Below are 13,824 nucleotides of genomic sequence, written 5' to 3'. Positions count from 1 at the left end.
TTTCGCTACCAAGTGGGCATTGTCAAAAACGCCCGGATCATTGCTTTGCTACCACCAGCTATGAACACTATCAAACAACCGCTTCATCGGGTGCTCAAAGCAATATAAATGCTTTCCTTACCAGTTCTTCATTGAGCAAATATGTGGGCGTTGCTGTCAGTGCGTCTTGACATCGGAGTGAAAAAGATGCATTCATCAGCCTTTTAATGTGGTGTGCAGATATCTCCGCTCCCGAAACAGCTTCTCCTTCTATGGTCTGTTAAAAAAAAGAACAAAAAGAAAGACTTAAGTGGGTGGAAGCACAAAACGACCCTCTCCAATAAAGTTACGCAGTGACGGTGTAAGTGGAGGAGCCCTCTTACGTTCAGGTTATCCACAAGTAAAAGAGTAAATATTTTTTTACCAATGAACAAAACAAAGTAACCTCTCCTTTTTACTGTGCATTCAAAAGAAAACTCTAGCAAGCTGGTCCAAAATCCATTAAAATCAAAGATTTTTCCCTGCGTTGCTGTAAATCAGTGTTGTTTGTCGAATACACTTTAGGTGTTTGATCTTGTAATTACTTGTACCACCAGTGGTAAGATAATTAAATGTCGAGTCAGCGCTAAATATAGCGTGAAAGCTGCGTTTTAGGAAAAAAAGAAAACGTATACTCCCATTTTGTTGTTACATATGAAGAGCTACTATTCTAAACAATAAATTATAAGCAAAGCATCCAGAGCTCAAACTGGCTTGGATTCATGGCCTTCCAACAAGCACCACCTTGCAAATAATACGTACATGAAAGTTAGAATGTCTGTTCAAATGCCTTTTACGTATAAATAATAAATACCAGCATCATGCAGAAGTGCCCGCGAGACAATCGAACACGGCAAAGCCTTCTGCGGATTGCGCGATGGTGCACCACTCGCTTGACGCACCTGCACAACAGCGCCGATCATCTTGCTCAATGTTGCGATCAATACGCCGTAATAACTAGAGACCGGATTTTAGGCAAATGCCTTTTTTTTTCTTGCGCTCGTATCGCCCCATTTTGATAAATGAGCACAAATTAGAGGTTAAGAAGGGCTTTTATAGTGTTCTTATAGTGCCTATAAATGCCTATTTTGGCGTTTGTGCCTAAATGCCTATAAATGCCTATTTTCAATATCGGCGCCCATTTGAACACTATTTAGCCTCAAGTTTCGCTTTCGAGTGCAGTTAGAGACCGTTATTCATGTTACCGGGCAACATTGACTGTTCGGAACTCTATGGGGGTTCAACCTAGTCCTTTAGTTCAACCAACTCCCGGAAAACAACTGCTAACAGCATTGAAATGGGACGCGCCGGCCAACATACGTCGCCGCGCTGACATTGCGCGACCGGTTTGCGAATGCGAAACCGCGGAGTGCCATCAGGGGAAAGGAGAGTGAAGAGCAAAAGAAGAAAGAAAAATGATGTGCACGTGGCTTTTGTTTGTAATTTACTTTTTAAGGTGTTCACCGCCGTCGGGCGTTCCTTCTCAGCGTACGAGATCATTCTCAGTGACAAGAGGCACAATTTTGAATACGAAAATCTGGAGATGGTGGTAGCTTGCTATTGTTTCCACAATCTTCACAGTGATTCTTCAACTACGTTCCGCGTGCTCTCCAAACATACTTCTTCAAACACGTGCACTTCAAATGGGTGGAAGTGTATTTAGCAGTGTTGGGACGTCTGGCCTGTACAATTTGGATAATGTCATCGTATATGAGAAAATTGCGAAGAGTTGTACCTAACAGTCCTCATGTAAGAACACGCTAATTTCTTAATAAATAGTAGTTTCTCTTGCATTGGTATTTGTCTGTTTTTGTTGTGTCTTCATTTAATTGTATCAGGCAGACATAAAGTATCGCTTTTTTAATCAGTATTCCCAGCTTTCAAGTATTCTTTTTCATGCCTGTTTCAATATATGCGACGCTCGAGTGCAGTGGCCATTGAACATGAATATGAGCAGTGTGCTTACTTAATTAAGCTAATTGATCGTCATTAGTCCAACTGTTGGTGCCTTTGTGCCATCATAGACAATAACATTTCTTGTTTTCTTATCGTAGATATAGGCGGCGGACGTCTTCGTTTGAAATTATTTGCATTTATGTAAAAATTTATTGTGCCTATATTTACGACGTTGGAGACCTAAAACGTTGTTGTGCCTGCCTATTTTTGGCGCCTAAAACGCGCTTTTTTAATGCCTAAAGATCCGGCCTCTAGTAATGACATTCATGCGCCACTAACAGCGTTCTAAATCATGAGAAGAAACACGGTGCAAAATGCACAGTGGCAACTCCCAGCCCGCCACCCTTGCCTGTAACGAAGTGGGAGCGCGCGCACGGAGGGAATGGTGAGCTGGCGGAAATATAAATAAAAAAGAACACACTATATTCACATAATGCGCCAGAATATAACGTGCGAGGCACGTTCCGACTTCAAAAATTTCTAAATTATCCTCACGTTATAATCGTGGGAATTCGGTACTTGACCACAATAAACAGAACAATTCATAGGCATTCAACAGTACTTAACCACAATAAACACAATTCAGAGGGATTCATTAGTGCGGCTTCCAAACTTCTTAAAAATAAAAAAAAATTATGGGGTTTTAGGTGCCAAAACCAGGATCTAATTACGAGGCACGCTGTAAATTTGAACTACCTGGGGTTCTTTAACGTGCACCTAAATCTAAGTACACGGGTGTTTTCGCAATTCGCCCCCATCGAACAGCGGCCGCCGTGGCCGGGATTCGATCCCGCGACCTCGTGCTCAGCAGCCCAACACCATAGCCACTGAGCAACCACGGCGGGTCTTCTTTAAAATCACGAAGCTGACTACTCTTTATTTCGATAAAGGCTAGTTCTAGCGTAGAATGTTCTCGCTTTCAACTAAGATGTACCATTAACGCAAATTTCGCCCCAAACATGATACAAGCAGACACCGTAAAGCCTGGCAAATAAACAATTAGCCACATTTCATAACAGCGAATCATGACTTACCTATGTTGCAATCGTCCATGAATGGCAGGTGAGTGGCCGCAATACATGCACCAAGAATGTGGAACTGCTGCAGCGGAACCGTTAGGCGGTGATGGAATTTCTCGCATGAACTCAGGGCAGTCGCACTCTGATTGCTTGCATTGCACGCGTTGCACGCCAAGAATGTCCGTTGAAGTGAACATGGCCATACACGCCAACTCTGACAAAAGCTATGAGCTGCAATGAACGAACCTTGTGACACGCCGCCGGTGAATCCATGCCAAAAAAAAAACGACGATATCAAGCTCTTCGGCAGCCTCCCCAAGTAATGTTCCATATTCCCGGCAGGACTGTGAGAATGCGCAGAGAGTTTTTCTCAATCGCACACGCTCCGTGCAGATCACATTATAAATCGCGGCTCCTCGATCTTTATATGCGTGATGGGAAGTTTCCGCACTAACGCTTAGTGGGATGTTTAAGCGTGTGATTTGCGTTTTTCACGCGTACGCGACTCGCTCACGCTCGCACTAGACCGAGCCATGGTACGCAGTCATGTCCTCACGCTTACATGAAGGAATGTCGCGCTTAATTGTGGTGGCGTGGTGCTTGAAATGTCATACAAGCCTCATTACACGATTACACTTGCAGTTTAGCGTGAGATTAAGCGTGGAATTTTTCAAAGTGAACAGGCAGTGCAGATTCAGCATACGGCGTCTTCCGTTTTCCGTATACAGGAAGCACCTGTATTTTAACGGTTGCACCGTATAGTACAGATTCAGCATAGAGATTCTTCCGCTTTATAAATATGAAACCACTGGTATATTGTATTACGGTCTCTATTTTACGGCTCGCCGTTCTATGGAAATTACCAGTCTTTATTTACGCAGATTTTGCCATAATTAGCAGATTTTGCCGCAAAACCAGAACACTTTTTTTTTACAGTGAAGCGGTCCTAGGGTGGCGAGTACAGAGGTGAGTCGTTGTGGTGCACTGTAGCCTACTTGCTTGAAATATCTAGCTTGCTAATAATCATAAAATGTGCGCTTACATTGCCATCTTGAGATCAGAAAATACGGTATTTATGATACATCAGTTGATCCTAAACGGCTAGTTAGAAATAAGCTTCTTATTTGGGCTCATACACGGAAACCGTATTTAGCGGTACCATTCCTAAGATAGGAAAGAGGACCCGCATAATGGCTGGAATGCCTTGTTCCTTCTTGTTTGTGGAAGGCATTCGTTTTTACCCTTGAAGCGAGGACGGCACGAAGGTCAATTCGCTCGTTGCTGCCGCCGCGCCTTCTCACTCCAGCGTTTTGACAGCGAGTTTCCGCGGTAATCGAGGGAGATGTGTTCATGGTTACCTGTGAACGCGCGCGTGCTTGTTAATTAAGTTAGTAAGCGAATGCTTACAAGATTATACGGGCAATAAATCTACTACCTTATTTCATATAGTTGACTGCGAATTCGCTATCGCAATCGATGCTTCATCTTGCAGGCGAAACTGCAACATCTTTTATTGCTTGGCTCCCAGGAGACATTTATTGTTCAAATACATACAGCTTCCTGCAGCATTCGCATTTTTTTAGCACTAAGCATAGATAGCTGTCTTGTTATTAAAGCTACGAGCACTTAGCTGTCTAAATTCCTTCTTAGATAACTTCTTTATAGTGTACTTTAACGAAACACTTGGAAATATATGACGTGTGTGTTAGGACGTATGTGTTTTGTGTTCGTGATATTGTAGTTGTCTGCTTTTTAGATAATATTGTTTATAAAGAATTATTTAAATCAACGAGAAAAAGGCGAACGGGGAGGACCAAATTTTTGGTCACAACACCATGAAATTCATGCAATTTTATGCGTTATGCTGGTTTAAATTTCCAAAGCTGTAAGCACAAATGTTGCCTATGTGATTTTGTATTTCCTGTTGCGGTGTGTCTGTTTACTTTGTGTATAAGTCTTCTTGACGTGATAAACTTACAGTGCATCTATGCAAGGCACTTTGTATTGTATTTGTATTGTAAATAAATCTGTCATCATCATTTGCAAAATATTTTCTCGGTCTATGTCTACACTAACATGTCTGCATAAATGTATAACAGGCTTTCAGGTCAGGTGCGCAGAGGAAGTGGACATTCCCCTAAAGTCTTCTTCAGGTGATAAAAGAAAAACGTACGTTCTTATCTGCGTAGAGTGGCCGCAGTTGATTTAATGAAGGCGCGGGCAATCAACTACTGTAAACGATACCTAAATCCGCGTTCTATCTCTTCTTTGAGATAACTATCTATGCTAGCGTGCCTGCCATTTGACCTCCTTGCAACCACTTCATTGCGCATCTTACATTGTCTGACGCTTAGAACCATAGCACCGTGCCCACTTAGCGCGGGCTATTAATACTGTCATTACGGTGTTGTAATGTTGCGATAAAAATAGTTTCTGCGTGAATAATGCTCCTCCTCTTCAGCACGAACATCGAGTGACGCTCTTGTTTCTTACGCAGCACTTCCGGTTCACCTCCTGAGGCCACCGGGGACGAAGTTCACAATAAACCAGAAAAAAACAGAATAAATAATACAGCACAAAATTCATGGGTATCATTGTAGATATATCACAGCATAAGATAGTTACAAGTTGAGTTACTGAATTGTCTGGTATAATTAGAATTAATTATAATCACTGATTACCGCACACCAAAGCACAGAACCGCAGACTTCGAGACTCGCCACGTGAGCGCGACTTTGGCGTAATGCCTGGAAACCCGGAAGTAGAAAGCGGAAGTAATGACATCACCAATGACGTCACACATAGGAATGTGGAATTATTTTAACCAGCTAATTATTGGAAAACAGTTGCCTGGAATAGACTGAACATCTACCGAGCAGAGCGTATGTGACGTCACTGCCTCCTCTCTTGCTTCTCCTGTCCGGTCGCTGACTTGCTCGCAACAGTTGTGCGCGTGTGCGCTCGTTACATGCTCTGACGTCAGCAGCGGAGAGTGTTTGTAAGGTGCGCTTCGTCTGCCGCTCACTAAGGGGCAACGACCCCCCCTCCTCCCACGATGGCGCGCGCTGGGGTTCCTCCTCGCCCACCCTCGCTCTTTAGCTTGTAACTTTAATTTGTAACTCGGATGCCTTTCTCCCTAGGCATTAGCCCTGTTGCTCATTGTTTTCCCTTCTCACTTTTGGACGACGATTTGTTTCTTTTATTGCGATAGCAATTATATGGACACTTCAACCGGAATTCTGCCGTCGGCGTTGCCGTCGCCGTCGCCGTGAGGTTCCGTATCGATTCCAATGGCGATAAAGGCGTCGCCGCGCGCCGTATGCGCAAGCGAAAGCGCGCGGGGGACCCGCGCTATCACGGAGGGCGAATTCCCCCGTGCGCTATCACGGAGAGCGCACGGAGGAAACGCGACTGTCGCACGAAAGGCCGTGGAGGTAGGCGCGGCGACACTGTGCTCCGGCACCACAGGCGTATCGTGCAACCAAGGCAGCGCGGGAGGAAGCGGGGGGCGGGGGCGCAGCTTCTACTCTGCCAACAACCGTGCTCGTACGTTAGCTGTGCCGGTCGCCCGCATCGTCTCTTATCTCCACACGGCTCTGACCTTTGTACGCGCTGTGCATTCGCCGCTCAGTTTCCGTTGCAGCGATAGGCCGCGCGAACCTGCGCTTGCTGCCAGCGTTTTGACAGCCGTTGTCTGCGGTCATTCAGTGTGATCTATTCATGTCTGCTTTTGCGCGCTGACACCACGCTTTTTAATTCAGTTAGTAATAGTCGAGCCTACTTCAATTGCTCATTTTCCAACGCGCGCTAAACATGCAATGCAGCCCGGATCGGCAGTGCAGCGCTACAGGTGTGTATATATCCCTTCGCACCCGCACGCGCTGCCCACGGGATACGCTTCTCATCAACACCACCGTTTCACACGCGCCTTGTGGTGGTCATCGAGTCTCTTCATGTCGGTCTACTTACGCCGCACCACACCTGCTTACTTACTAAGCTCATTTTTACTACAATTCATATTGCTACCAAAGCCGCTCACCTTACTTCGTATGACATTGCTGTGTTGCTATCGCATTCATTGCTTCGCCCCTAGGGCGAAACTGCGACATTTTTTTGCTTTGTTTTCGTACTGCGTTCGCTTTTGGGCAAAGGCTGATCGAAATCTCGGCTTCGAGTTGTGCTCTTCAGGAGTTGTCCTTATGCCACGCAAGCAGTGGATTTCACGGACTGTAAAATATTATTTTATGAGTCTTGCGAGCAAGCTAACGTCCCGTGATAAAAGTTGAGTGTAGCTCGTGTCAAGTTACGCTACATGCAAACAAAAACTGGATATTGTCGCGTACGCGTTTGTACTGCTGTGGACCAAATGACGTTGAATGGTGAAGAAGAGGCTGAAGTGTCTGGGAGCTCGGTTGATGGTGTTGCTCTGGCCATAGAGCTACAACCTTCTTACTGTATATATTGTAAATACATATACTTCTCCCCGTAACATTTTGGTGGAGGTGCTCGGTAATCACGCCACAAGCCGGCCTTGGATCTTCGCAGCGGGCGTCACATCGGTTCCGCTGTTATGGCTACTGACGCTGCCTCCGACGCTGACGATGCCTCCGCCGCTTAGGCACCAGCGGAAGTGGTACTAACCCAGCTACGTCACCCGGGAATCTTAGCTGGCACTGGAAAGGTCGACGTCGAAGACTGGCTGACGTTGTATGAGCGTGTCGGTAAGCACAACAAGTGGAATGTCACACTCTTGCTGGCCAACGTGATCTTTTACTTGGGAGGAACTGCAAAGGTATGGTTCGAGACGCATGAAACCGAAATTACAAGCTGGGACTCCTGCAAGGAAAAGCTACGCGATCTTTTCGAAAGACCTGTGGGACGTCAAATGGAGGCCAAGCAAGAGCTAGCGTCTCGTGTCCAGACACCAACCGAATCGTACGTCACGTACATTCAAGACGTTCTGGCTCTCTGCCTTAAAGCGGACGCGGACATTCTAGAGGCCGATAGGGTTGGAGACATCTTGAAGGGCATCGCGGACCATGCGTTCAACCTCCTGCTTTGCAGGAACTGCTCAACTGTTGAATCCATCATAAAGGAATGCCGGAAATTTGAGCAAGTGAAGAGCAACCGCATCGTACAACGCTTCGACCGACTTCCGAATGCGGCTGCCACTTCCTCCTGCAATGACGCTCCGGCATCACATCCGCCTGCCACGCCAAGCTTGACACAGATCATCCGTCGGGAACTTGAAGTTATGGTTCCAAGTTCTCACTATCCCCAAACGCACGACAACATGACCATCTCGCTCATTCAAGCTGTTGTCCGCCAAGAAATTGCAAGCATGAACATCCAGTCTGCCGTCCGCCCACGTCCCGCCCCTACCACTCCTGTCATTGCCTCTGCTGCACCTCGCCAGTCGTTCCCGAACCGATATCGAAACCCCTCTGACTGGCGAACACCGGATGACAGGTCAATTTGCTTTGCTTGCTCCAGGGTCGGTCACATCTCCCGCCACGGCCGTAGTAGCCGCTGGTACTCCTCGCCTCGACCATACGCTGATCGCCGCTTCGACCCTTTCTGAACCATACCATGCCAGCCTTCTCTCTCAGGGAAACACAACTAGCCGCTTGCCCTGGCCGCAACGCCATCAGTCCCGTTCGCCCACACCTCGACGTCCCTCGTCCCTGTCTGTTGTGACAGTGCGCGAAGCCAGTGTAGTAGATAAAGAGAGCGGTGTGGTGAGGACAACATTGACAGCGAATGGGTGCGGCGACGACAACATCGAGAGCAAGAAGCCGACGACGAAGAAGCGACGCGCGGGAAATTTGACGCGCCGTCAAAACAAAATACTAAAAAGAAAGCGACCATTAAGGGCCGTACACGATGGGTGACCTAGGAAAAAGGGAGGACGAAGAAGAGATGTGAACGGGACCCGAGAACGGCGTGGTGGCGTTCGGAGGCAAGCGAGCGCCGAAGAAGTTAGCGTCCGCCGGGAGTGGGAGTAAGCCGTCGGGCCGAGGGCCCGAGATTCCAGACTCCTAACGGCAGAACCTTGTCTGTCTAGCGTCCGGAGCTAGGACACGGTCCCACCGCGTGACTGGAGTGAGCTGTCGGGCCACGGGCTCGAGCTTACAGCTTCCTACAGGCAGAACCTGGACTGCCGAACCTCTTGAACCAGCAGAAGGTCCCCTCTAGTGACAACTGGAGTTCGCTCAAGGAGCGACCAGTGCCTTCCTTCAACGACGGCTCTGCGTTCGTCATCTACGCGACCATGTGCCCAAACTGTTGGTGAGCCGCACCCCGCTCCCATTCTACTGGGCTTGTGTAGTCGGACACGCACAACAACTGTAATATTAGAATTGCAGTGACTTTAGTTATTGAGAACCGTGCTTGACAGAAGCAGTGTAGAGTGCTCTTCATTTTTTCCCCTTTGTTTATGTGTGTTATGTTTCCGCTTTCTTTATGTAAATGTACATTCTTCGTTCCCTTCTGAGATCGAATGCTCTCATCCTTCGTCTGAATAGAAAACGTGGATAGCGATATTACTTTAAGTCGCTCTAAATAACCAAACCGTGACACTGTCCTACGCGGGCCGCTTCTCGGGAAACTGAGCAATGCAGCCCCCGGAGGTGAGGCTGCGTTGGCGAATCTGACTGAAAAACCTCTGGTGACCCCTGCTGCTCGACCGAACCTTGTTGACATTTTTGTTGTTGATGTACTTGTTCAAGTGTCATTGATACTGGCGCTAAGGTGTCGGTTATGCGATCAGACCTTCGTAGCCGTATCCGTAAAGTCCGGACACCTGTCGAGTCGCTAATGGCAGTACAACAGCCGTGATGGGAATGTGCGCCGCCCATGTTACTATTGCCGGCAGTGTTACCATTGCTGGCCGTCCAGTGTTAGTCCTGTTCACTGTAATAGCCGAGTGTCCTCACGGAGTGATTCTTGGACTCGACTTCCTGACTGCTCATTCAGCACTTATTGACTGTGCAACCGGTACCCTTCGCCTCGAACTGCCCCATTACTTTGCCGACCTGACCAACGACCGCAAGTCCCGACTTTGTTCTGCTGAATTTGTTCGACTGTAACATGATGCTGCGACCTACGTCCTCATGTCACCTTCTCCACTTCGAGATGGTCCTTACGGGGTGTCCCCACTTTGCGACGTTCTTCTGGCACGTCAAATTGCACTACCAAGCTCAATTGTAACTCTTGTCAACAAGGAGCCTCCCCGCCTGATGTCTACTTCCACGCATACTTCGGTTCATGAAGTACCAAGGGTTGACCGACAGATCATACCGATGCTGCGGTCGCTAATGAATGTCATTAAAGAGCTACTGACAAGTATCGCAACTCCAGCCGCTCGAAGCGGCCTGCAAGTGCTGGACGCGCTGAGCCCTGTCTTAGCAGCCCTCGAGTAGAACCATGGCTGACAATCACCAATCGTTCCGCAAAGAGTTCAGAGAAGCATCGATAATCCAGTGGAACGCCAGAGGACTTAGATGTCGGATGCCTGACTTTCGTCAGTTTCTATACTCTAACCGCTTCCCAATCATCGTAATCTGCGAATCGAAATTAACAAACCCAATCCAGCTATCCGGCTGCGAATCCATCATGTCCTAAGCCTACAACGAAAGCAGCAAGGTCGTTGTATTTTTTCGTCGGGAGCTTACCTACATCGTTCAACATGTGCCGCCTCATGATGAGAATCAGTATGTTTGCCTGACTGTTAAGAAGAAAACGGTAGCCTTCACACTGGTGGGTACCTACTTATCCCCATCAACCCGTTTTGACAGCAAGAGACTGGAAGGCATATTGACAGCCACCCCTGGTCCATGGATCATCACAGGGGATTTTAACGCTCACCATCCTCTTTTGGGTAACTCCAAAATTAATGCAACTGGCCGAAGACTGGCTTCATTTGCATCTGACCTTGAACTGTCCTTGCTTAATGATGGGAGCCCTACCTTTCTCCGAGGCCCATCATACAGCAGCTGTTTAGACTTTGGCATTCGTGTCACGTCGCTTTGCTACTCGTGTGAAGTGGTTTTTAGACATTGAGACGCATGGGAGTGATCATATCCCCAGTTACCTTAAGATCAAAGCTTTGGCCAGCTGTCATTCGCCAAACACAATCCGCCGTATTGACTGGTCTAATTTCGAAACCAGAATGGAAAAAGCTTGTCGCAAAGGTCTCCCTTTTGGCCTTCAGCGAGCGATCAAAAAGCAACGCAGAATGCGATGTGCACACTGACATGCACAACATGTTCTCAAAATCCGACGTGGAATTGGAGCGACTCCGTGCGATTCGTCGGCGTGCCGAACGAAGATACCGACGCACAAAGTCCATCCATGATCTATGAGTAGCCAGACGTACGCAAAAGAAGATCCAGCGCCGAATGGACAAATTGGAGTGTCAACATGGGCAAAATTTTGTGAATCCCTAGACCCCCGAGAATCTCTTTCTCATATATGGAGAACCGTGCGAGGCCTACGTACATTTCCCGAACAACGCGTGCCATTCAAAGCCCTGGCGCTTTTTTAACGTCGAGAGAACATTGAGGTTGCGGAATATTTTTGCAGGAAGATTGCAGGCCAATTAACGTACACAGGCGCCCTTGGTACTAATAGCATCAAGCCCCATCCACGGGATTCCCGCATGGACCTGCCTTTCACCACTGAGGAGCTTGATGCGGCTCTTGCTTTGTGTAGTCGCTCGTCGTCTGCTGGACCAGATGGAAATAGCGTACCGCATCTTGTGCCACCTGGGTGAGAGAGCACAAAATGCGTTGCTGGATATATTCAATGAATCCTGGCGGGATGGAAACATCCATCAGGAATGGAAGACAAGCGCGCGACGAAGTCCCTTACCACGTCAACCGGGGCGGTGAAGACCGCGCGTTTGAGCTGCACGCGACGCAAAGCCTGCCAGGGCCATAGTCGCCGAGCAGAAGCGAAGCCGTCTGGTGCCACTCCTCAAACCTGGAAAGTCACCACTAGAGCTCACATCATACCACCCAATCGCACTGGCAAGTTGCGTAGGGAAGGTGATGGAACGCATGATCTTTGCCAGATTGGAGTGGTACATGGAACGCCACAAAGTTTATGCAAACGCTTCTTGGAGGAAAAACGCTTCTTGGAGGAAAAAGATGGGGAACGTCAGTACACGCGATGTTACAACTCTGCAGGGCACTGTTTCTCGGATAACTGTGGTACAGCTTACCTGTATTGAGAAATACCTGCAGAAGCAAGATCCGCACAATCTAAAGTGCGGATGTTGGATCTAAAGTGCGGATGAATCTAAAGCATTATCACCAACTACAAGAAAAAATACATGACATAACTTTTCAGTGGCTCGCAGGCTACTGCGGTATCATGGGCAACGAACAGGCTGATGAAGCTGCTAGGAGGTCTCACGAAAATGCTGTGAAGGATTAGCCGTGTCTTAACTTAGCCGTGTGTGGGGAAAGGGGGATCCTGAGCGTTGAGCCGATGCTGGGTGTTTGGACCTTAAAGGCCCCACGGCGGAGGCAACACACCACGTTCGGCCTCTGCTTCACATAGACAGCACCTCCAGACTGACCCACCTGGAGGAAATTGGCAGTCGCCTTTTCCTGCCCCCTCTTCAGTCTTTTGTCTTTCTCTCTCACTTTTCCATCTTTCCTGTCTTCTAGTCACTTCTTCTCACTTCCGAATTTCTGGGCGGCAAGGGTTAACCTGGTGTAGTTATCCAAACTTGGGTTTTCTGTTTAGGTTATAGCGGTGATGTAGGGCTGGCGTCTGCAGGTATTCCAACCTTGTTGGGCTCCGTTGTGGGTGGCTACCATCGTCACCGAATTTTGCAAACTTATATGGCAAATGCTTTTCCCCTACTTCCTGATCGCTCGCTGAAAAGGGGACGCACCAATGAAACATTCAACTTTTTTATAAAACATAAAGAAATTTTCCCAAGTACCACGTGTTACATAGCCAACACGAAACCAAGGCTGTCCGTACAATATCCCCATTTGTTGTAGCAAAATGTCTGACAGAAGCAATCGACGCAGGTTACAAAGTCACTTAGATGGGAAGCGGAGACCTTCTTTTGGAAGTGCGTGATAAGCCCCAGTACAACAAATTGTCGAAACTTGTTGAATTTGGTGACATTCCCGTCTCCGTGAGCCCTCACAGGTCAATGAACACTGTACGCGCTGTCATCTCTGTTGACGACCTCCTATAACTCAGTGAAAGGGAGCTGTTGGATGGATGGCAAGACCAAAATGTAGTAAAGGTTGTTAAGGCGTGACGACAAGGACATTCCCACAAAACATGTAATTATCACTTTCGGAACAAGCAACCTACCTGATTCAATCGAGACCGGATATTGTAAGCTCTGTGTACGACTGTACATTCCCAATCCGCGCCGATGCTTCAAGTGTCAGCGTTTTAGGCATGGGTCTCAGAGCTGCTGAGGGCGCACTACCTGTGCGAAATGTGCTTCTAAAGAACATGCCTCAGACATCTGCACTTACACAACCCATTGTGGCAACTGTGACGGAGACCACCCCGCCTATTCGCTCTCGTGCCCGTCATGGCAGAATGAAAAAGAAATAATACAACTCAAAGTCAAACTAAACATTTGATTTCCAGAGGCGCGCAAGCGTTTTGCTGCCCATAATCAGTCCAGTCCTTCCTACACCGATGTGGCGCGCGGGGAGGAGGGGGGGGGGGGCAGCGTCACATCCTGCGGCGGCCGTCCGAGTCACACATAGTGTGACGGCGGTTACGCCTTCAACCCCCCCGGCAGGAGCAGCCAGTGCTGTTCCGCCCCCTACAACGCAGGGCCAGCAGT

General features: G+C 47.9%; 1 long non-coding RNA gene across 1 annotated transcript in view; it reads right to left on the bottom strand.

Moving 5' to 3' along the window:
• LOC125946043 (uncharacterized) overlaps positions 1-250 on the bottom strand; it is a 78,462-nt gene extending 78,212 nt beyond the window's left edge. Inside the window, exon 1 of the long non-coding RNA XR_007467343.1 lies at positions 122-250. This is a non-coding gene — a long non-coding RNA (uncharacterized LOC125946043). The remainder of the gene's footprint in view (positions 1-121) is intronic.
• Between the last annotated feature and the right edge of the window lie 13,574 nt (positions 251-13,824).

The sequence above is a fragment of the Dermacentor silvarum genome, chromosome 5, assembly GCF_013339745.2.
Source record: "Dermacentor silvarum isolate Dsil-2018 chromosome 5, BIME_Dsil_1.4, whole genome shotgun sequence".
NCBI lineage: Eukaryota > Metazoa > Arthropoda > Arachnida > Ixodida > Ixodidae > Dermacentor > Dermacentor silvarum.
This window is presented reverse-complemented; position numbering and strand designations above follow the sequence as displayed.